The sequence below is a fragment of the Bufo bufo genome, chromosome 1 (genome assembly GCF_905171765.1).
Source record: "Bufo bufo chromosome 1, aBufBuf1.1, whole genome shotgun sequence".
Taxonomy (NCBI): Eukaryota; Metazoa; Chordata; class Amphibia; order Anura; family Bufonidae; genus Bufo; species Bufo bufo.
The window spans coordinates 396,906,399-396,930,444 of NC_053389.1; the positions used below are offsets into that span (position 1 = coordinate 396,906,399).

Below are 24,046 nucleotides of genomic sequence, written 5' to 3' on the forward strand. Positions count from 1 at the left end.
TGGGAGGTTTCTATTATCTAAGCCTCACAATATGACTTCAAACCTGAACTGGTCCATAAAAAGTGGGATTTTGAAGATTTCTGAAAAATTTCAAAATTTGTTTCTAAACTTCTAAGCCTTGTAACATCCCCAAAAAATAAAATATCTATGTATTACAGAAGTAGAGAAACTGAAACTTTGAAATTTGCAAATTTTTCAAAATTTTTGGTAAAAATTGTATTTTTTTTATGCAAAAAAATTAACTCTTTTGACTCAATTTTAGCAGTGTCATGAAGTACAATATGTGACGAAAAAACAATCTCAGAACGGCCTGGGTAAGTCAAAGAATTTTAAAGTTATCAGCACTTAAAGTGACACTGGTCAGATTTGCAAAAAATGGCCTGGTCCTTAAGGTGAAATAGGACTGAGTCCTTAAGGGGTTAAAGTATGTCTCAGATGTAATTGTTGCACAAGACTCCCCCTCCCAAACTGCAGATAGAAAAAATGCCTATGTCTGCTTGTTTCTAAGCGTAATGAGCATGTCAGGAAGTTAACCACACATACACACAGAACTCACTTATAAGAGTAGAGAACCTTCAGGAAGAAAGTCATTAATAAAATAATATCCAAAACCTGCTTCTATCATTTTCTAATCAGTTTTCAAAATCAGAATTTCATACATTCTCCATTTTATCCTCTGATAGCGCTTGTTCTTTTGAAATGAAAACAAAAAGAAAAGAGGAGGAAAACTCCTTAAAAATTACTAAGAAAAATCTGCCAAAAGCCAAAGGTTTTGGGAGCCGGGGATAGACATAGAGACCTCCAGTCTTCACTTAGTAAAGTATAGTACAATACATGCTGTTCCAATTAAAGGAGTTGTACCTGGATATAAGCTCCCCTTCACTCCTTTACCATGTACGAGTGGAACATCAGAGCATTTCCTTGCTCCGATGCCCCCCTTTCCTTGGGCTGCATCTTGCAGGGCAAGGTCTGTTTGTTGTAAGCCAGTGACGTACCGGGCTTCACATCAGTATGCTAGTGATACCCGCCTCTAAAACCGCCCAGAACAGACCAAGGCAAGGGGAGCATCGGAGCAAGAAAATTCTGCGATGCTCCACTTGTACATGGTAAAGGAGTGAAGGGGAGCTTATATCCGAGTTCAGCCCTGAACCCAGACAACCCCTTTAATTTCAATACTGTAAGTGTATTGAAAAGGATAAGGTTTGATGACTCTTTATACCCTATGTGCAGATTCTGACATGTCAGAATGTCAGATGTCCTCCTAATGCACCTCACCATTTACTGTCTTGTCTAAACAGTCTGAGGATTGCTGCTATCCTTGGCCTGATGCCCACAACAGTTTAGTAATCACAGCATTTCTCCTGTAGTCAGTCTCTCAGTAGGCACCGCAGCTACTTCTGTTTCCACAGTTGTCACTGCAGTTTGTCCATACTTTTAACGTTTAAATTGGTAACGTTTACATGGGTAAATTTGGGTATCTAAAACCAACCCCCATTGGAACACACCAACTCTACCCAGAAGCACTCACTTATGGACAGGGTTAACGTTAGCCCTGCTTATTTTTGGCCTGAGACAGCCCAAATTTGACAAGCCTTCCTCTAAAAATCTGGTACAGTCCCATCAAATTCAGGACAGTTGGCAATTATGGTTTGTTCCCCTTTTTACATAAGTAGTCACAGCAGGGTTCCCCTTTCCTCAATAGCCAAAGCAGTGCCCTCCCAGAAAATCTTGCATTTGCCATCCACCCTTTAGTCCCAGCAGTGTCTCTCCTCCTTTCCCCGTATACTTACCTCCCACATGCTTCTGAAGTTCACCCTTTACTGGCAGAAAGCTAAAAGTGAAAGCCTATTTCTGGGGCATACTAAAAGGAATGACAGAATAGAATGCCCATAGACTTTGACAGGGGAAGAGAATGCCCATAGACTATAATGAAGCCAAACAGAATGCCCATAGAGTATAATGGGAAGCAAAGTATCAGATAATTTGTAGGCAAAGCTGAAAAAAATATCAATTTATCCTTTAACACAGATTTTCCACTTGTATAGTAAGTAATATCTTTTACAATTGAAATAACTTTGGATTTTTCCCGTTTTCTATGGAATGACAGGTGAATAGCACAATGGAATGCCCATAGAGTATAATGGGAAGAAATATGGGCCATGGAGTCGAGAACCATATGACACATCAAATAAATCTTTAGCAGGCATACTATCCGTACACAGTAGCATTGATCTAAATTGAGATTAGGTGGGATTATCATTATTTTCTATGAAATGACAAGTGCGAATGACACAATAGAATCCCCATAGACTATAATGGGAAGTAAAATATTATTTTATTTGTAGGTTAATCTGTGTTATTTAGCAATATTATGCCCATAGACTATAATGGGAAGTAAAACGTGACTTGGTGTCTGAACCATTCAACATATCAAATAAATCTTTAGCAGACATATAGAAACAGAAAATATGAGCTCATTTGCAGGTAAATCTGTGTTATGTAGGACATTAACCTTTACCGCAAGTGTTCCCTGGGTAGAGTAGCATATTGTAAAATGAAAATTACCTTGCATTAAAACTGTTTTCTATAGAATGCAAAAGGTGAGTGACATAATGGAATGCCTATAGACTATAATGGGAAATTAAACGTGACTTAGTGTCTGAATCATTCAACATATCAAATAAATCATTAGCAGACATAATCTCAATTTTAAATAATTCCACTGAATTGAAAGAGTATGTCTGCTAATGATTTATTTGATATGTTGAATGATTCAGACACCAAGTCACGTTTAATTTCCCATTATAGTCTATAGGCATTCCATTATGTCACTCACCTTTTGCATTCTATAGAAAACCGTTTTAATGCAAGGTAATTTTCATTTTACAATATGCTACTCTACCCAGGGAACACTTGCGGTAAAGGTTAATGTCCTACATAACACAGATTTACCTGCAAATGAGCTCATATTTTCCTTCCCATTATAGTCTATGGGCATTCCATTGTGTCATTCCCCTTGTCATTTCATAGAAACCAATGATAATCCCACTTAATCTCAATTTTAAATAATTCCACTGAATTGAAAGAGTAAGTGGGATTATCATTGGTTTCTATGAAATGACAAGGGGAATGACACAATGGAATGCCTATAGACTATAATGGGAAGGAAAATATGAGCTCATTTGCAGGTAAATCTGTGTTATGTAGGACATTAACCTTTACCGCAAGTGTTCCCTGGGTAGAGTAGCATATTGTAAAATGAAAATTATCTTGCATTAAAACTGTTTTCTATAGAATGCAAAAGGTGAGTGACATAATGGAATGCCCATAGACTATAATGGGAAGTTAAACGTGACTTGGTGTCTGAACCATTCAACATATCAAATAAATCTTTAGCAGACATACTCTTTAACCGCTTCACGTCCGCCCATAGACTATAAACGTCCTATGGGTGGACGTCTATTTCTGACAGCACGTTTTAAAACGTCCTGTCAGAAATAGCAGCTGCACGCTAATCGTGCAGCTGCTGATCGGGTTGCCCGCTGTCAGTGACAGCAGGGCAACCCTAAGACAAGGCAGGGACAGTGCCCAGGTGTCCCTGCCTTCCGGATCGCTGCAGACACAGCGCTCACCGAGCGCTGTGTCTGCAGAGAAGGAAGCGCTGTGCGCTTCCTGTTCCGGCCCGGCGGTCATGTGACCGCCGTGACCGGAGTGTGCAGGAGCTGTGTGAGGTCTCTCAGAGACCTCGATCAGCCCTGCTGTGAGGCTGTACAGCGCTGGATTGCTGCTGTACAGCCTCTATAGGGGTGCATTTGTCCTGTAACTGGGGCTACTATGTCAGCCCCAGTTACAGGAGAAATCAACTGTGGAAAAAAAAAGAAAAAGTGAAGCAAATGTCCCCCAGAGGTCTTGTATGACCTTATGGGGGACGAAAAGTGTAAAAAAAAAAGAAAAAAAAAAAGGGTTGAAAAAATAAAATAAAATAAAGTTTCACATGTAAAAAAAAAAAAGTTCCCAAAAAAAATAAAATAGACATATTTGGTATTGCCGCGTCCGTAAAAACCAGCTCTATAAAAATATCACATGACCTAACCCCTCGGGTGAACACCGTAAAAAAAAAAAAAAAAAATGTCAAAACAAGCAATTTTTGTCACCTTGCATCACAAAAGGTGCAACACCAAGTGATCAAAAACGCGTATGTCCCACAAAATAGTACCAATAAAACCGTCACCTCATCCCGCAAAAAATGAGCCCCTACATAAGAAAATCTCTCAAAAAATAAAAAAACTATAGCTCTTAGAACATGGAGACACTAAAACATCATTTTTTTGGTTTCAAAAATGCTATTATTGTGTTAAAGTGAAACAAATAAAAAAAAGTATACATATTAGGTATTGCCGCGTCCGTAAAAACCAGCTCTATAAAAATATCACATGACCTAACCCCTCGGGTGAACACCGTAAAAAAAAAATAAATAAACTGTGTCAAAACAAGCAATTTTTGTCACCTTGCATCACAAAAGGTGCAACACCAAGTGATCAAAAATGCGTATGTCCCACAAAATAGTACCAATAAAACCGTCACCTCATCCTGCAAAAAATGAGCCCCTACATAAGAAAATCTCTCAAAAAATAAAAAAACTATAGCTCTCAGAACATGGACACATTAAAACATAATTTTTTTGTTTCAAAAATGCTATTATTGTGTAAAACTTTAATAAATGAGAAAAAGTATACATATTAGGTATCGCCACGTCCGTAACAATCTGCTCTATAAAAATGTCACTTGACTGAACCCCTCAGGTGAACGCTGTAAAAATAAATAAATAGAAACTGTGCTAAAACAACCAATTTTTTGGTCACCTTGCCCCATAAAGTGTTATAATGAATGATCAAAAAATCATATGTACCCAAAAATAGTACTAATAAAACTGGCACCTTATCCCCTAGTTTCCAAAATGGGGTCACTTCTTGGGAGTTTCTACTGTAAGGGTGCATCAGGGGGCTTCAAATGGGACATGGCATCTAAAAACCATGTGGAGTTCCTTTTCTTCTGCGCCCTGCCGTCTGCCCATACAGCAGTTTATGACCACATGTGGGGTGTTTCTGTAAACCGCAGAATCTGGGTAATAAATATTGAGTTTTGTTTGGCTGTTAACCATCGATGTGTTAAAGAAAAAAAATGATTAAAATGGAAAATCTGCCAAAAAAGTGAAATTTAAAAATTTGATCTCCATTTTCCATTAATTCTTGTGGAACGCCTAAAGGGTTAACAAAGTTTGTAAAATCGGTTTTGAATACCTTGAGGGGTGTAGTTTCTACAATGGGGTCATTTATGGGGGTATCCACTATGTAGGCCCCACAAAGTGACTTCATACCTGAACTAGTCCTTAAAAAGTGGGTTTTGGCTGGCAGTGCATTCCGCTCCATATTCCGCTGAAAGAATGAAAATGTTCATTCTTTCGACCGAGAAATTTCAGTGGAAAGCGTCACCGCTGAAATTCTGTAGTGTGCACTGTGCAGCGGAATCCCATTGTTTGCAATGGGACTCCGCTGCATCAAAATTTCAAAGTGTTATTCCTGAGCAGAATATTACTTGGAAAATGGTAAAATGTAGGGGGCAACTGAAGAAACTCCTATAGTATGTTGGTATTACTGAGAATGAAAACTGACAAGTTTATAGAAAATGTGTAAATACTTATTTTATTTAAAACTTTTCTTATTTAAAGGGGTTATCCAGGATTAGAAAAACTACAGTTTTCTTCCAAAAACAGCACCACACCTGTCCTCAGGTTGTGTGGTATTAAAGCTCTGCCAAGTGAATACCACCCACAACCTGAGGACCACCCACAACCTGTGGTGGCGTTTTTGGAAGAAATAAGCATTTTTTTTTTATTCCTGAATACCTGAATAACCTTCTTTAATTTTTTTTGCATTCAATAGAACTTTTATTGAAAGTTTTTTTTTGTAGAACAGGAATCAAAAATAGGAGGGAGGCAAAAACAAAGAAGGGATGGGAAGTGGGGAGGGGTCAAAATAAAAAGTATACAAATAAACATCGACATTTCTGTCCCAGCAGGAAAAACATGACACTCCGAGACAAAAAAGAACGCCGTGGTAAACAATGTCAGCGCCATAGGGAAGTGTATGAAGTAGCAAAGTACATTGTCAGAGAAAAGGGTAAACAAACCAAGAACATCGTTACAACAAATTGATAAACCTAAAAACATAGGGGGAGATTTATCAAAATCTCTACAGAAGAACAGCTGACAGTTGCCCATAGCAACCAAACAAATTGCTTCGTTAATTTTTCAGAGGCTTTTTTTTTTTTTACAGATTAAGGCCTCTTTCACACGACTGTATGGCTTTTTCAGTGTTTTGCGGATCCGTTGTTCCGTTTCTTTGTTTCCGTTTCTGCTCCATTTTTCTGTTCCGTTTTTCCATATAGCATATACAGTATACAGTAATTACATAGAAAAAATTGGGCTGGGCATAAAATTTTCAATAGATGGTTCCGCAAAAACAGAACGGATACGGAAGACCTACAGATGCATTTCTATATGTGTTCCATTTTTCGGCGGACCAATTGACTTGAATGGAGCCACGGAATGTGATTTGCGGGCAATAATAGGACATGTTCTATCTTTCAACGGAACGGAAATACAGAAACGGAATGCATACGGAGTAAATTCTGTTTTTTTTTGCTGAACCATTTGCGTTCCGTATACGGAAACGGACCGTATACGGAACGCAAAAAACGGCCCGTAAACGGAAAACAAAAACGATCGTGTGAAAGAGGCCTATTGGTAGGGTTACACTGAGCACATATGCAGCGTATTTGACGCTGCGAGAAATGTGCCGGGCAGCAGAAAATACGCTGTGTATGCGCTAGGAGCAGACACACAGGGCTTTTCTCCGCTGCAGCCCTGTGTCTACAGTGAGGTTTGGAGGTGAACCCGCATGTCACAGTTAAGTCGGTGCGCTCGGCCCGCCTCCGAACCTTACTGCACACACAGGGCTGCGGAGGGAAAGCCCTGTGTGTCTTCTCCTAGCGCATACACAGTGTATTTCCCGCTGTCCAGCACATTTCTCCCAGCCTCAAATTCGCTGCGTATGTGCTCAATGTGACCCTACCCTAAGGGTGTATTCAAACGTACTTTATCCTGCACATATTTGATGCTGTAGATTTGACGTTGTGTTCAGTCTATAGAAAACAGTTATAATCCAAGATAATTTTCATTTTACAATATGCTACTCTACCGAGGGAACACTTGCGGTAAAGGTTAATGTCCTACATAACACAGATTTACCTGCAAATGAGCTCATATTTTTCTTCCCATTATAGTCTATGGGCATTCCATTGTGTCATTCCCCTTGTCATTTCATAGAAACCAATGATAATCCCACTTAGAGGACCTTTCATTACAATAAAAAATCTAAACTAAGTATACAGGGAGTGCAGAATTATTAGGCAAATGAGTATTTTGACCACATCATCCTCTTTATGCATGTTGTCTTACTCCAAGCTGTATAGGCTCGAAAGCCTACTACCAATTAAGCATATTAGGTGATGTGCATCTCTGTAATGAGAAGGGGTGTGGTCTAATGACATCAACACCCTATATTAGGTGTGCATAATTATTAGGCAACTTCCTTTCCTTTGGCAAAATGGGTCAAAAGAAGGACTTGACAGGCTCAGAAAAGTCAAAAATAGTGAGATATCTTGCAGAGGGATGCAGCACTCTTAAAATTGCAAAGCTTCTGAAGCGTGATCATCGAACAATCAAGCGTTTCATTCAAAATAGTCAACAGGGTCGCAAGAAGCGTGTGGAAAAACCAAGGCGCAAAATAACTGCCCATGAACTGAGAAAAGTCAAGCATGCAGCTGCCAAGATGCCACTTGCCACCAGTTTGGCCATATTTCAGAGCTGCAACATCACTGGAGTGCCCAAAAGCACAAGGTGTGAAATACTCAGAGACATGGCCAAGGTAAGAAAGGCTGAAAGACGACCACCACTGAACAAGACACACAAGCTGAAACGTCAAGACTGGGCCAAGAAATATCTCAAGACTGATTTTTCTAAGGTTTTATGGACTGATGAAATGAGAGTGAGTCTTGATGGGCCAGATGGATGGGCCCGTGGCTGGATTGGTAAAGGGCAGAGAGCTCCAGTCCGACTCAGACGCCAGCAAGGTGGAGGTGGAGTACTGGTTTGGGCTGGTATCATCAAAGATGAGCTTGTGGGGCCTTTTCGGGTTGAGGATGGAGTCAAGCTCAACTCCCAGTCCTACTGCCAGTTTCTGGAAAACACCTTCTTCAAGCAGTGGTACAGGAAGAAGTCTGCATCCTTCAAGAAAAACATGATTTTCATGCAGGACAATGCTCCATCACACGCGTCCAAGTACTCCACAGCGTGGCTGGCAAGAAAGGGTATAAAAGAAGAAAATCTAATGACATGGCCTCCTTGTTCACCTGATCTGAACCCCATTGAGAACCTGTGGTCCATCATCAAATGTGAGATTTACAAGGAGGGAAAACAGTACACCTCTCTGAACAGTGTCTGGGAGGCTGTGGTTGCTGCTGCACGCAATGTTGATGGTGAACAGATCAAAACACTGACAGAATCCATGGATGGCAAGCTTTTGAGTGTCCTTGCAAAGAAAGGTGGCTATATTGGTCACTGATTTGTTTTGTTTTTGAATGTCAGAAATGTATATTTGTGAATGTTGAGATGTTATATTGGTTTCACTGGTAAAAATAAATAATTTAAATGGGTATATATTTGTTTTTTGTTAAGTTGCCTAATAATTATGCACAGTAATAGTCACCTGCACACACACATATCCCCCTAAAATAGCTAAAACTAAAAACAAACTAAAAACTACTTCCAAAAATATTCAGCTTTGATATTAATGAGTTTTTTGGGTTCATTGAGAACATGGTTGTTGTTCAATAATAAAATTAATCCTCAAAAATACAACTTGCCTAATAATTCTGCACTCCCTGTACAGACATAGAGAGCGGTGCCCAGGGATCTCCCTGCACATACTATTATCCCTGGGCGCCGCTCCGTTCTTCCGGTATAGGCTCCGGTATCTTCAGATTTTTGGCTCAACTGGGAGGAGCTGCTCTTGTTCTCCTGGGCGTCTCCTTCTCCCAGGCTATGAGCTAAGCGCTGCGATTGGCCAGCGCTACAGCCTGGGAGAAGGAGATGCCCAGGAGAACAAGAGCAGGCTCCTCCCAGTTGAGCTGAAAATCTGAAGATACCGGAGTCTATACCGGGAGAATGGAGCGGTGCAGGGAGATCCTTGGGCGCCGCTCTCCATGTCAGCATACTTAGTTTAGATTTTTTATTGTAATGAAAGGTCCTCCTTAATCTCAATTTTAATAATCCCACTGAACTTGAAGAGTAAACCTGCTTACTTCCCATTATAGTCTATAGGCATTCCATTATGTCACTCACCTTTGCATTCTATAGAAAACCTTTATAATCCAAGGTCATTTTCATTTTACAATATGCTACTCTACCCAGGGAACACTTGCGGTAAAGGTTAATTTCCTACATAACACAGATTTACCTGCAAATGAGCTCATAGTATACCTCCCATTATAGTCTGTGGGCATTCTATTGTGTCATTCCCCTTGTCATTTCATTGAAACAATGATAATCCCACTGCACATTGCCGGCACTAAGAGAATATGCCTATTCTGAATAGGACATGTTATATTTTTTTCAGTATCGGAATTGCGGACCACTTCCGGGTCCGCAATTCCGGATCGGGGCCGCACGTCGTGCGGCCCCTTAGAAATGTATGGGTCCGCAATTCCGTTCCGCAAAATGCGGAATGGAATTGTGGATGTGTGAATGTAGCCTCAATATCAATTTTAAATAATCCCACTGAACTTGAAGAGTAAGCCTGCTAAATATTTACTTGATATGTTAAATGGTTCAGACACCAAGTCACGTTTTACTTCCTATTATAGTCTATGGGCATTCTATTATGTCATTCACCTTTGCATTCTATAGAAAACGGTTATAATCCAAGGTAATTTTCATTTTACAATATGCTACTCTACCCAGGGAACACTTGCGGTAAAGGTTAATTTCCTACATAACACAGATTTACCTGCAAATAAATTCATATTTTACTTCCCATTATAGTCTATAGGCATTCCATTGTGTCAATCACCCTCTTCATTATGCAGAAAACAGTGATAATTCCACTAAATCTTTAACATTAAATAATCCCACTGAATTTGGAGAGTATGTCTGCTAAATAATTATTAGATATGTCAAATGGTTTTGTCTCTAATTCAAATATTACATTTCCATTATTCTCTATGGGCATTTCACTCTGGTACATTATTCTCTATGGGCATTCCACTTCCCTGTTAAAGTCTATGGGCATTCCACTCTGTCATTCCTTTTAGTATGCCCTATTTCTGACTACTGCATGTTGCTTCCCCTTGCATGAGCTTACTGCATTGATCTCCGCAGATGCCCCACAAACCATAGTAACGTGACTGCTGTTAATGGGCAGCATGAAATAACAGCAGGCTCCCTAATGGGCAATGAACTATGTTTTATTCAAAATGCAGCATTTCAGAGACAACATAGCCTTAAAAAGAGCCAGGTTTGAGAATACAGTATATGAAGCTGTATAGGAATACATCCGGGCAGGACTTGAGAGGAAGAGCCTGCAGCCATTCTGAGACAGTGGAGATGATGGCACAATGGAGGGGTAACTACTGAAGCAGGGCCGGTGCAAGGATTTTTGCCGCCCTAGGCAAGATAAAAATTGCCGCCCGCCCCCCCTTATCAGATGATCTGCCCATATCATGACATCACATATGTTCCACCCCTTTCTCAGCATTTAAATTAAATGAACTGCTATGTTTCCCTCAGGGTTAATCAAGCTTCTTGTAGCTGTCTCCCTGACAGCCGCTAGAGGTGCTTCCGCGATTCTCACTGTGAAAGTTACAGTGGGAAGACGCCGAACATAGTTTTGAATGCGTGTGCATGCGCATTCGCAGCTGATAGGAGGATGGGGGAGAAGAGTTCCCAGAGCCGGCGCTTTGTTTTCCTGGCACTATAGTGCTCCTTTAACACCAGTACTGCACAGTGTCTTTTCTCTGCAGGAACAGGCTATAGACACCAGTACCACTACATTAAACTGTAGTGGTTCTGGGACTATAGTGTCCTTTTAATGTGAGGTAAATTAGTTTCCAATGTAGTATTAATTACTAAACAATTAAATAATAAACATATTGCATTGTCTACTTACCACCAGGACAATAAGATGATCTGGTCTCTGGCTGCAGTCTGGCACTTGGTCTGGCCCTGGGGACTCCCTTGTCACTCTCTTCCCCCCCCCCCACCCTCCCTCCCTTGTCACTCTCTTCTCCCCCACTCCCTCCCTTGTCAATCTCTTCTCCCCCACCCCCTCCCTTGTTACTCTCTTCTCCCCCACTCCCTCCCTTGTCACTCTCTTCTCCCCCACTCCCTCCCTTGTCAATCTCTTCTCCCCCCCTCCCTCCCTTGTCACTCTCTTCTCCCCCACTCCCTCCCTTGTCACTCTCTTCTCCCCCCTCCCTCCCTTGTCACTCTCTTCTCCCCCACTCCCTTGTCACTCTCTTCTCCCTCCCTCCCTTATCACTCTCTTCTCCTCCCCTCCCTCCCCACTCTCTTCTCCCCCCCTCCCTCCCTTGTCACTCTCTTCTCCCCCCTCCCTCCCTTGTCACTCTCTTCTCCCCCTTCCCTCCCTTGTCACTCTCTTCTCCCTCCCTCCCTTGTCACTCTCTTCTCCCTCCCTCCCTTATCACTCTCTTCTCCCTCCCTCCCTTGTCACTCTCTTCTCCCCCACTCCCTTGTCACTCTCTTCTCCCCCCTCCCTTGTCACTCTCTTCTCCCCCCTCCCTTGTCACTCTCTTCTCCCCCCCTCCCCCCTATAGTGCTCCTTTAACACCAGTACTGCACAGTGTCTTTTCTCTGCAGGAACAGGCTATAGACACCAGTACCACTACATTAAACTGTAGTGGTTCTGGGACTATAGTGTCCTTTTAATGTGAGGTAAATTAGTTTCCAATGTAGTTTTAATTACTAAACAATTAAATAATAAACTTATTGCATTGTCTACTTACCACCAGGACAATAAGATGATCTGGTCTCTGGCTGCAGTCTGGCACTTGGTCTGGCCCTGGGGACTCCCTTGTCACTCTCTTTCCCCCCCCCTCCCTCCCTTGTCACTCTCTTCTCCCCCACTCCCTCCCTTGTCAATCTCTTCTCCCCCACCCCCTCCCTTGTCACTCTCTTCTCCCCCACTCCCTCCCTTGTCACTCTCTTCTCCCCCCTCCCTCCCTTGTCACTCTCTTCTCCCCCACTCCCTTGTCACTCTCTTCTCCTCCCCTCCCTCCCCACTCTCTTCTCCCCCCCTCCCTCCCCACTCTCTTCTCCCCCACTCCCTTGTCACTCTCTTCTCCCTCCCTCCCTTATCACTCTCTTCTCCCCCCCTCCCTCCCTTGTCACTCTCTTCTCCCCCCCTCCCTCCCTTGTCACTCTCTTCTCCCGCCCCTCCCTCCCTTGTCACTCTCTTCTCCCCCCTCCCTCCCTTGTCACTCTCTTCTCCCCCCCTCCCTCCCTTGTCACTCTCTTCCCCCCCCCTCTCATGTCACTCTCATTTCCCCCCCTCCCATGTCACTCTCATTTCCCCCCCTCCCTTGTCGCTCTCATTTCCCCCCCTCCCTTGTCGCTCTCATTTCCCCCCCTCCCTTGTCGCTCTCATTTCCCCCCCTCCCTTGTCGCTCTCATTTCCCCCCCTCCCTTGTCGCTCTCATTTCCCCCCCTCCCTTGTCGCTCTCATTTCCCCCCCTCCCTTGTCGCTCTCATTTCCCCCCCTCCCTTGTCGCTCTCATTTCCTCCCTCCCTTGTCACTCTCATTTCCCCCCTCCCTTGTCATTCTCATTTCCCCCCTCCCTTGTCACTCTCATTTCCCCCCCTCCCTTGTCACTCTCATCCCCCCTCCCTTGTCACTCTCATCCCCCCTCCCTTGTCACTCTCATTCCTCCCCCCCTCCCTTGTCACTCTCATTCCTCCCCCCCTCCCTTGTCACTCTCATCCCCCACCCCCCTCACCTCTAGTGTAGCGTGGCCGAGCTCTGTTCGGTCCTCGGTACAGGAGCATTTGTTTCCTGTACCCGGCCGGACTGAAAGGAAGTGCACACTAAGTGAGCACTTCCTGTCAGTCCGGCCGGGTACAGGAAACAAAAGCTCCTGTACCGCGGACCGAACAGAGCTCTGCCACGCTACATTAGAGGCGCTTCCCTCCTGTCAGTCCCTCTCTTCAGGCTGCGCACAATCATAGATGCGCCAGCCATTCTTAGTACAGAATGCTTAGTAAAATGTCCATTGAGGGGTTAAAAATAATGAACAAATTTAACTCACCCCATCTACTTGATCGATCAAGTGGATTAAGGTGAGTTTATTTATTTTTTATTTTTTAACCCCTCCATTACTATTTTACTAAGCATTCTGTATTAAGAATGCTATTATTTTCCCTTATAACCATGTTATAAGTGAAAATAATAAATATCGGGTCCCCATCACGATAGTCTCCTAGCAACCATACGTGAAAATCGCACCGCATCCACACTTGATTGCGGATGTTTGCGATTTTCACGCAGCCCCATTCACTTCTATGGGGCCTGCGTTGCATGAAAAACACACAATATAGAGCTTGCTGCGATATTCACGCAACGCACCTGTGATGCGTGAAAATCACCGCTCATGTACACAGCCCCATTGAAGTAAATGGGTCCGGATTCAGTGTGGGTGCAATGCGTTCACCTCACGCATTGCACCTGCACGGAATTCTTGCCCATGTGAAAGGGGCCTTAGGTTTAAAGGATTATTCACACGACCGTGCCGTGTTTTGCGGTCAGCATATTGAGGATCTGCAAAACACGAATACCGCATGTGTGCCTTCCGCAATTTACGGAACAGACGGCCCTTTATAGAAATGCCTATTCTTGTCCACAAAAAGGACAAGAATAGGACATGATTTACAATTTTTGCGGGGCCACGGAACGGAGCAACGGATGCGGACAGCACACGGAATGCTGTCCACATATTTTGCCGCCCCATTGAAGTGAGTGGGTCCGCACCCGAGCCACAAAAAATGCAGACTCAGGCAAAACTAACTTCAATATCTTCTTATTTTATTTTGGGAAAAACGCAAAAAGATAAAAAAAGGTCATTTTTTTCAAGATACAGCTCCTTTTTCTTTTAATATGAAAATTGACATAAAAATAAAATGGGTTTCCTATACTTTGTTTTCATTTTGATATATAATATATACAGTATACAGTATATTAGTGTTATCTCCCTCGCAGCTTGCATAGCACTGCAAGGTTCGGCATTTCAATACTGTAAATGTACTAAATACAAGGCCAAAAGTTATAGCCAAGTGCAGCGAGGGCAACAGAATCATTGTAGTGAAACAGGCTGAATTGTGACGTGCACACGGCAGTAGAAGCTAACAGTCTTTGTCCAATCCACATCTGTGGCTTTAATTCTGAGAAAACAGAACTTTTAATATATGCAAATGAGCCAATAGGAGCAATGGGAACATTGCCGTTACACCTAGAAACTCCATTCTCCTTGCTGCACCCCTTGCCTTCTAGTCTCGTGCCTTTCCTATGCGCATCAGTACATGGTGCAGGCGCAGTACAGGAGTTCACAGCATTTTTCTTTGTACTGCACTGGGTACTTAAGTGCATGCCAAAGGTGCGAGACTAGGAGCCAAGTGTGATGATGTTTACTGACTGGCCCTGTCAATCAAAGTGCAGAGGGCATGTGTAATGCCCCAGAGTGGCATTACCACTTCTTTAACCCACTACTGTCTCTAATGGGCTAATAAAATGTCATCTTATGTATTTTGTCCAGGTTCACCACACTGTGCATTTCTAATGTTTGCAACTGTTTATATGTAATGTGCCTGGTTCACCAGCAGGTGGCAGCAAATATGGCAGAGCTGAAGTTAGATAGAATGGAACCTTCCATTCCATTCTAACCCCCATCTGTGGAGGAGAAGGCAAGTCCCACTTCCTGCAGGAAGGATGGGGACCAGTGAGAGGCAGTCTAGCTTACCCCCTCCTAGGGGAAGGAAGCAAGTACTGGGCACGTCGTCGTTGGACGTGCCCCAGCTAAGCAAAGCAAGCCAGCTAGAGCACCTATAGCTCTGATGGACATAGAGGCCACAGCTTAAAGCCTCAGAAGCCAGGAGGAGTTTTCCCTGGATAAATCTAGAGACAGACCCGACAACAAAGTGAAGTACAGCATATAGAAGAAGCTGAGTTTTATAGCCAGCCTTTTAGTACAGCTGAGCCAGAGAGCAACAGATGTAGCAGAGAGGAGTTTGCCTGCCAGTTTTAATGCTAAAGCCTGCTGGGACCAAGACAAAGTCTACAAACCATTTTGGAGAAACGTTTATGCAAACTAAAGCTGTTATTGAACTTCATCACAAGGTCTGGACTCAATTAAACAACTACCTAAAACTTAACTTTTATTAAAGATCATTAAATAGAGATCCCTTACAGGGGACCAATGAATACATGGACAAACACAGAATACAGCTGTTGTGGACTAGGCAGACAGCTAATGCTAATGGATAGAGTGTCACGAGGGTGTCAAGAGCCACGTCTGACTCCGTTATACCCGGAGTCAGGAAGTCGCAGCGGGTGGCTGCGCGTTCGATGTACAAAGACAGTGCTGTTTCGTAATGGTAGCTTTCTGGGTTTGCCTTGCAATCCTTTTTGGCTCACTCAGGGATCCGTAGCAGAACGTTACCCTCCGGATCCCTGTTGGGCCTTGGTGGTCTGCTGTTGTCGCCCACCTGGGATTATATGTTTGTCTGTATTGTCTGTCCTCTCCTTGGTGTTTTCCTCTTAGTGTCAGTGGTGCGGACTAGAGATCCCACCACCCCGTTCACTACACAGGGCTCATCTTAAGGAAAGCCAGGGTTTAGGCACGTGATCGGCGTACGGGTGAGGAACCCGTCTAGGGACGTCAGGGCAGTCAGGTGCCAGCCGCAAGGTGAGTCAGGGGTCACCACCTTTCCCTCTCCCTTGGACAGGGCCTTCCCATTTCCCTCCCATTGCGTGACGCCGGTCATTACATAGAGGTAAGGGGCAACACGTGTAGATTCCTAATGTCTGTCCCTAGGTATCCCTCAAAATATCCTCAGCCCAGAGATGCACCTGAATGGTAGGAGCACTCTGTCCACGTGCCTAGACTACCTTTCCTTATAACGCCCTTGCTAAAGGTGAAGTACCCATTACATAATCTACCAAAGAAAATTTACATGGGTCTTAGTATACACTAAATATGATACACACTGTATAGATATCGAGAACAGTATAAATTTACAGTCCCGATCAAAACATGGTATTACATTACTCGTCCCGACCCGTTTCCCCTTATAATCCTAAAGGTTCATCAGGGGACACAAGTATCAAAAAATGCCAATCAGATGTCATAACATGTGTGTCACAGATACACAGCAAATGCAGAAACAAAGACTGAACAAAACCAAAACTGGAGCACCACCCAAACCAGCACTTGTCTATGAGAGTAAACACAATATACATGTAGTTACTAAATTTAGATAAACCATACTGAATACCAGTGTGATACTTATCTGGTGATGAACTTCAGTTTTCACTCACAGACCGGTGGTGCATGGCTTGAGGGGCTCCAGGGGGCAAAAAAGATGTGGCTCCAACTAGTCCATTCACACACACACACACACACTTTTAAACCCCATAGGGGGGCGGTCCTAGATATTATTAGCCAATCCTGGGCTGTTAATACCATCATGTGACCAGGCCATTGAACATGTTAATCAGCTCAAGTCATACTGGAATTTGATTTTGACATCCCCTAAATACAAGGATCGCGGGCTATATGGGGTCCCAGTTTGCATTGAGACAGTGGAATAATGCTTGTATATTTATGAAGATGTCCTTGCGAACCATGCGATTGAAACGCACGCCTATCCGAGTTACAAGGGGCGTGTCAAGATGGCCTTGCGTTCCAAATGAATCCCATGATGAATACAAAGATGGCCGTGCGCTTCATCAATACGCCGAGGCGCACGCCTACCAGAACACAGGGGGCGTGTCAAGATGGCCGTGCGTTCCAACGCGGCTCATTGTGATTAAGCACACGCCACCCGGAATGTATGACGTCGGTAAGCATGGACGTGCGTTCCAATCATGCATGTCGCATAGAACACATGCGTTCCATAATACAAGAGAGGATCCCACGTCTCGCCCCACCCATTCAAGGTCAGGGGCTGGGGCCTTGGGCGGACCGCATGTTAACCCTCTTGGTGCCAAAGACACAGGCGATTGTGGGATTAAAGTTACTGGGGGCAACCTTGGAGTAGACTACTCTGAGTGTGCTATGGACGCCACGCTGTCCTTACCATGAAAGGGATACATTAAATACATAAATAGGCACTCAGATATGGAGCTAGCCCTACAATAATAAACTGACACTTCATGTGTCGATGTCCTATTCTATCAGTTAAAGAGGATGAAGGTTGTGAATAATGGTAGCTACCCTAATGGACCAGAGAATTAGATGAATTACAGGAAACATGAGAATGTTAATTTCTCATTCAACCCTCCCGGTGACTGCGAGCGGAACCTATAGATCCATTCAGTTTCTTTCTGAAGGATCCTGCGGTCCCAGTCACCTTTCCTGGGAGAGGGTCTTATCACTTCCAGGGCTGAGAATTTCAGGGACTTAGGGTCACCACTGTGAAATTCCCACATGTGGTTCGCTATGGGGGTATCCTTTTTCTTTTTGATGTCATTGATGTGTTCAAGAATGCGTCTCCGGAATTCCCTATAGGTTTTTCCCACATAGTCCCTGGGGCAGGTACATTGGGCGAGATATACCACCCCCTTACTTCTACAATTGATAAAATCTCTGATGTCATAGTTCTTATTGGTGACCGAGCAGGTGTTAACTTTTGTGTTTTTCAAATATCTACATGCCATACAGGACCCACATCGGAACATACCTAGTGGTTTCCGGTCTAGCCACGTGCCCTCTGGGGCTGGTCGCGAATAGTGGCTATGTACTAGGCAGTCACGGAGACACCTACCCCATCTAAAGGTGATGCTAGGGCGGGGGGGAGTACATCCGACACTCCAGGATCCATCAGGAGAATCGGCCAGTACTTGGTAATGATTTCCCTGATTTCCTGGTTCCTTACATCAAAGGTGGAGATAATCCTAACAGTGTCTCCACCCTTTCCTCTAGGTTCCCTAGGTACCAAAAGGGAGTTACGTTCAAAAGGTCGCCGCGTTTTGAAAAGCCCCTCTCAAGACATGTTGTGGGTAACCTCTTTTCCTAAAGCGGTTTTGCAGTTTTCTAGATTCATTGTGGAAACTTTCTGGATCTGAACAGTTCCTCCTCATTCTGAGATACTGACCACGGGGGATACCTCTTTTCAAGTTTGTAGGGTGATGGCTATCCCAGTGGAGTAAACTGTTCGTGGCAGTGGTCTTCCTGAAGGTGAGGGTGATAAGTCTATCACCGACTTTGGTAATCCTGATGTCAAGAAAAGTTAGTCTCTGGATGGAATTCAAAAGTGAAGGAAAGTCCCAACTCATTTATATTCAGAGTTTTAACAAACAATTCAAACTCATCGGCACCGCCATTCCAGATTATAAAGACATCATCAATATAACGTGTCCAGAAGACAATCTTGTCACCCCACCAGGTTTGTACATCAGGGAAGACCACTCTGTCCTCCCACCAGCCCAGGAGGAGATTAGCATAAGTAGGGGCACATGGGCTCCCCATTGCGGTCCCCCTGAGCTGGTGGAAGAACTGTGCATCGAACAGGAAAAAATTGTGGGTCAGAACAAAGTCAAGGAGGGTCACCACAAAAGCATTGTGTGAACTGTGCCAAACTGCCCTCGTTTTGAGAAACTCAGTGGCCGCCATTAGACCCTTGGCATGAGGAATGGAGCTATAGAGGGATTCAACATCTATGCTCGCGAGTGAGCATGATGTTTCGATGTTGATGGTCTCTATTTTACGTAAAAAGTCCATGGTATCCATTGTGTAGGACGGGAGAGCATTTTGAGGGATACCTAGGGACAGACATTAGGAATCTACACGTGTTGCCCCTTACCTCTATCCATTAGCATTAGCCGTCTGCCTGGTCCACAACAGCTCTATTCTGTGTTTGTCCATGTATTCATTGGTCCCCTGTAAGGGATCTGTATTTAATGATCTTTAATAAAAGTTACGTTTTAGGTAGTTGTTTTCAGTGATAGTGGTCCTGATTCTGCAACTACCCTATAAATATTTTTCTTTGACGAAAATAACATGTTGCAAGTCAGTCTATTATTACAATGATTATGGAGACAGAAACCCTTTAAAGGCTATGTACATCTTTGGAGGCAATTTTTGTTTATGATTCGATTTTACCCATTTTTCGCTAAAGATCATATTTTCAATTGCCCTTAATTATCCTCTTCTGGACACATGACTAACCAGTACGGCATGTTGTCCCGGTATTAAAGGACACATGACGTACGTCATGTGTATTTCCGATCACCGCCGCGGTCGGCGGTCGGTGATCGGAACCCGGTGCCTGCTCAAATCATTGAGCAGGCACCTTGACTAAATGCGCGGGGGGGGGAGGTCAATTCATACCTGCAGTTTGCGGCTTTTACCTTATGCGGCGGCGACGATCGGTGGTGCCATCGGGTCCCCGTGTGGCTGTAGGGGGGACCTGATGGCATGGAAGGCAGCGCGATGCCTTCCTGACGAGCCTGTGGAAAATCTGCCAAAAAAGTGAAATTTAAAAATTGTATCTCTATTTTCCATTAATTCTTGTGGAACACCTAAAGGGTTAACAAAGTTTGTAAAATCAGTTTTGAATACCTTGAGGGGTGTAGATTCTAGAAGGGGATTACTTTTTTGGAGTTTCTACTCTAGGGGTGCATCAGGGGGCTTCAAATGGGACATGGTGTCAAAAAAACAGTCCAGCAAAATCTGCCTTCCAAAAACCGTATGGCATACCTTTCCTTATGCGCCCTGCCGTGTGCCCGTACAGTGGTTTACGACCACATATGGGGTGTTTCTGTAAACTACAAAATCAGAGCCATAAATATTGAATTTGGTTTGGCTGTTAACCCTTGCTTTGTAACTGGAAAAAAATTATTGAAATGGAAAATCTGCCAAAAAAGTTAAATTTTGAAATTGTATCTCTATTTTCCATTAATTCTTGTAGAACACCTAAAGGGCTAACAAAGTTTGTAAAATCAGTTTTGAATACCTTGAGGTGTGTAGTTTCTAGAATGGGGTCAGTTTTGGGTGGTTTCTATTATGTAAGCCTAACAAAGTGACTTCAGATCTGAACTGGTCCTTGAAAAGTGGGTTTTTGCTTCTAAACTTCTAAGCCTTCTAACATTCTCAAAAAATAAAATGTAATTTCCAAAATTATCCAAACATGAAGTAGACATATCGGGAATGTAAAGTAATAACTATTTTTGTAGGTATTACTATGCATTATAGAAGTAGAGAAATTGAAACTTTTTGGCAAATTTGGTATTTTTTTATAAATAAAAATGATTTTTTTTTTTTACTCCATTTTACCAGTGTCATGAAGTACAATATGTGATGGAAAAAAACAGTCTCAGAATGGCCTGGATAAGTCAAAGCGTTTTAAAGATATCACCACTTAAAGTGACACTGGTCAGATTTGCAAAAAATGGCCTGGTCCTTAAGGTGAAATATGGCTGCGTCCTTAAGGAGTTAAAAAATATTGAGCCGTTCGGCCACAAAGGGTTAACTGTTTATCTAGCTGTGTGCATCCTACTTTTACTTTGTGCTGGTCATCTAATTACCCTTAGGATACTTTCACACTTGTGTTGTTTGATTCCGGCAGTTTAGTTGCCTGAACTGCCTCCTTGATCAGGCAAACTGTATGCAAACGCATGTCATTTTTTCTGACTGATCAGGCATTTTTCAGACAGTCAGAAAAATGCATTGCAATACCGGATCCGTTTTTCCGGTGTCATCAGGCAAAACGGATCAGGTATTTATTTTTTTCACATTTTTAAAGGTCTGCGCATGTGCAGCCCGGAATACCGGATCCGTCAATGCGGCAATTTGAATGCTGGATCCGGCACTAATACATTCCTATGGAAAAAAATGCCGAATCCGGCATTCAGGCAGTTTCTTGGGCCGGAGATAAAACCGCAGCATGCTGCGGTATTATCTCCGTCCTGAAAAGTCAAAAAGACTGAACGGAAGACATCCTGAACAGATTGCTCTCCATTCAGAATGCATTAGGATAAAACTAATCAGTTCTTTTCCGGTATAGAGCCTCTAGGATGGAACTCTATGCCGGAAATGCAAAATGCTAGTGTGAAAGTACCCTAATCTCTAAACTACTTAGAGGTCATAAACAGGTATTTAAGCCACATTCTTACCAGTAAGATAAGGATTGAGTGTTGATAAGTGTTTATAATGTCAGAGAGCAGAGATAAGGAGTCCCGTCTGCTCCTCATATGATGGAAAAGACAGAAAATTCACAGGCAGTTAGTAGAGCATGCCAGCTCTATACACAAAAAGGATTCCATATTGTTAATAAAGACCAATTTTAGCTCAAAATAAGTACAATATAATAATAAAATTAAATTGCTCCCAAATGTGTACACAGCTTTTAAGCTTAAAAGTTGTTGGCTTTGCTAAAATAAAAAATGTAATACACTACTTGAAAGTGAAAAGTGGACATGTACATGTTGTAATCTGGAGGGTGGGCTAAAGTATTGATATCTAGTACAACAATTATTATTATCACAGTAATTCATATAGTAGACTAACAGGAAAGAAGAGGTATTGAAACACAAGGGACACCAGAGATCATATCCACAAGGCTGGTGCATTTCCTTAAATATAGCAGCTGTAATAATTTATACTCAAACCTTATAGTTTGTAAAATACAGCAAAACATATTTATAGAGACCACTGCTACTTGTTACTAGTGGCTATATACTAGTGTCTATATACCCTGCCTTTCCTCTACTTGAAAACATGCACTCTCTAGAACATAATATCATGCAGATCTTGCTTCCTCTCTGCCCTTATTTACCCTGTATACACTGTAAGAATTATCTAGTGGTCAATATCGTCTGAAGTAGATAAAACCTGACGTATCATAGGAAGTAATCATACAATGTTCAGGATATCATTATAATCTCTATGCAGCTAGCTCACTTAACCATAAATTCTCCTTACCTCAGGCTTGTGGATTTCAGGCTGGTTCTCTTCCCCTGGCCCAGGCGTCAGTAAGGTAGCTGCTTTTTTTTATTAAAGACTAAGCATTTCTAAACCAGAAAGTAATCAAATTTCTATTTGGAATAAAATTATAACCTTGGGTGTGGAGGTCAATGAAATGTATGGTTGATTCCCGGTGTTTTTGTCAGACTCCCCCAGTTCCTATGAACCTGTTAATCTGAGCCAAGATGAGGCTATCAAGTACTAAATAACTTGGCTGATATAATGCGCAATGTGAGAAACTAAATGCAGCTATATTCTCTCAGATCACTTGGCACGGAAATGAGCATGCCCAGTTTATTCTCCTACTGGACATGCGCGGTCAGTGAAGGCTGTGGTAAAGTCTCCCATGCTATAGTGTTCTGGCAACAGGACAGAAGAACAAGAAAAATAAGGACAATAATCTTGCAATCTCCCTTTTTTTCATTTTAAGCGATGTAGTCCTGAGGTTATTTTCAGACTGGATGCTTGCCCATGATGTATTTCAAGGTCTCCTCAAGACACTTTATTTTGCCTACATTACGAAAATCCAAAGCACTTAGGCTTTGCAGAAAAAAAAAATCAGTAAAATTAATTGCTGCTATCAAATACTTGTGTTCTGTTATCAGATCTGCTTTAAGGAAACTGCTGCATTTTTAATTTGTCTTAGAAGTCTTCCAAAAGAAGTGGAGGAAGTAAAATTCCTACTATGGCAGTTAGAAAATAGAACAGAAATAAAACAGATTTTCAGTTCCTATAAAAAATATCATATTTAATGTTTTAATGTCCCTTTTGAATCCAGGGGAATGAGTGTTTTGATCTCAAGTATGTTTTTTCTTAAAGGGGTTGTTCAAGAAAGGGAGGGTTTGACACCCCCCCCCATTCTTCCGAACGACAAAGTAAAGATAACTTACCTGCCTACAGCGCCTGCACCCCGCTCCGTCTCATGCAGGCCTGCGATTCTCGCTAGGCTCCATCGATGTCAACGTTTGGTTTCACACCTCCACAGCCAATCACAGGCCATGGTGATGTCCAGCTGCCTACGGCGCCGCCACCCTGCTCCTTCTTGTGCAGGCCTGCGATTCTCGCTTGGCTCCATCGATCTCAAAATTCTGTTTGACACCGTCGCAGCCAATCACAGGCCATGGTGGTGTCCAGCTGCCCTTGCATCATGCCCACTTGTCAAGATGCAATGGCGGCCGGACACCACCACAACCTGTGATTGGTTGTGGAGTTGTTAAACTGGATGTTGAAATCGATGAAGCCCAGAGGAGCATTGCGGGCCTGCAGGATAAGGAGAGGAGAGCTGGCAGCAGGTAAGTAATTTTCCTTTTGCATTCCGGCAGAATGGTGGACTTTGCCAAAAAAATCCATTCTTGCACAACACCTAAAAGTGTGACGTGCAATTAAGTTACTTTAGATTAAGAGAATTTGGGAGTGAATTGCCTTGTTTTCACTGCCTTGTAAAACTTGCCTTGCTCTTTTGTTTTTGGTGTAATAACAATTAGCAAATATGTGCTCCATGATTGACAATGCAGACCAGTGCGCATCTTGTGCAATGTATGCAGTCCTTAATCAGCCATTTGAAGATGCATATTACTGTGCAAAATGTGAGCAAATTGTACATTTGGAAGCTGAGATCCTGGATCTAAATGAGCTAATTGCAACACTGCGCAGGTAGATGTGAGGTAGGTAACTAGCT

General features: G+C 42.9%; 1 protein-coding gene across 1 annotated transcript in view; it reads right to left on the minus strand.

Moving 5' to 3' along the window:
• Positions 1-22,471, minus strand: part of FGF1 (fibroblast growth factor 1) — a 249,978-nt gene extending 227,507 nt beyond the window's left edge. The window contains exon 1 of the mRNA XM_040405997.1: positions 22,327-22,471. The gene's annotated coding sequence lies outside the window, so the exon portion shown is untranslated. The remainder of the gene's footprint in view (positions 1-22,326) is intronic.
• Between the last annotated feature and the right edge of the window lie 1,575 nt (positions 22,472-24,046).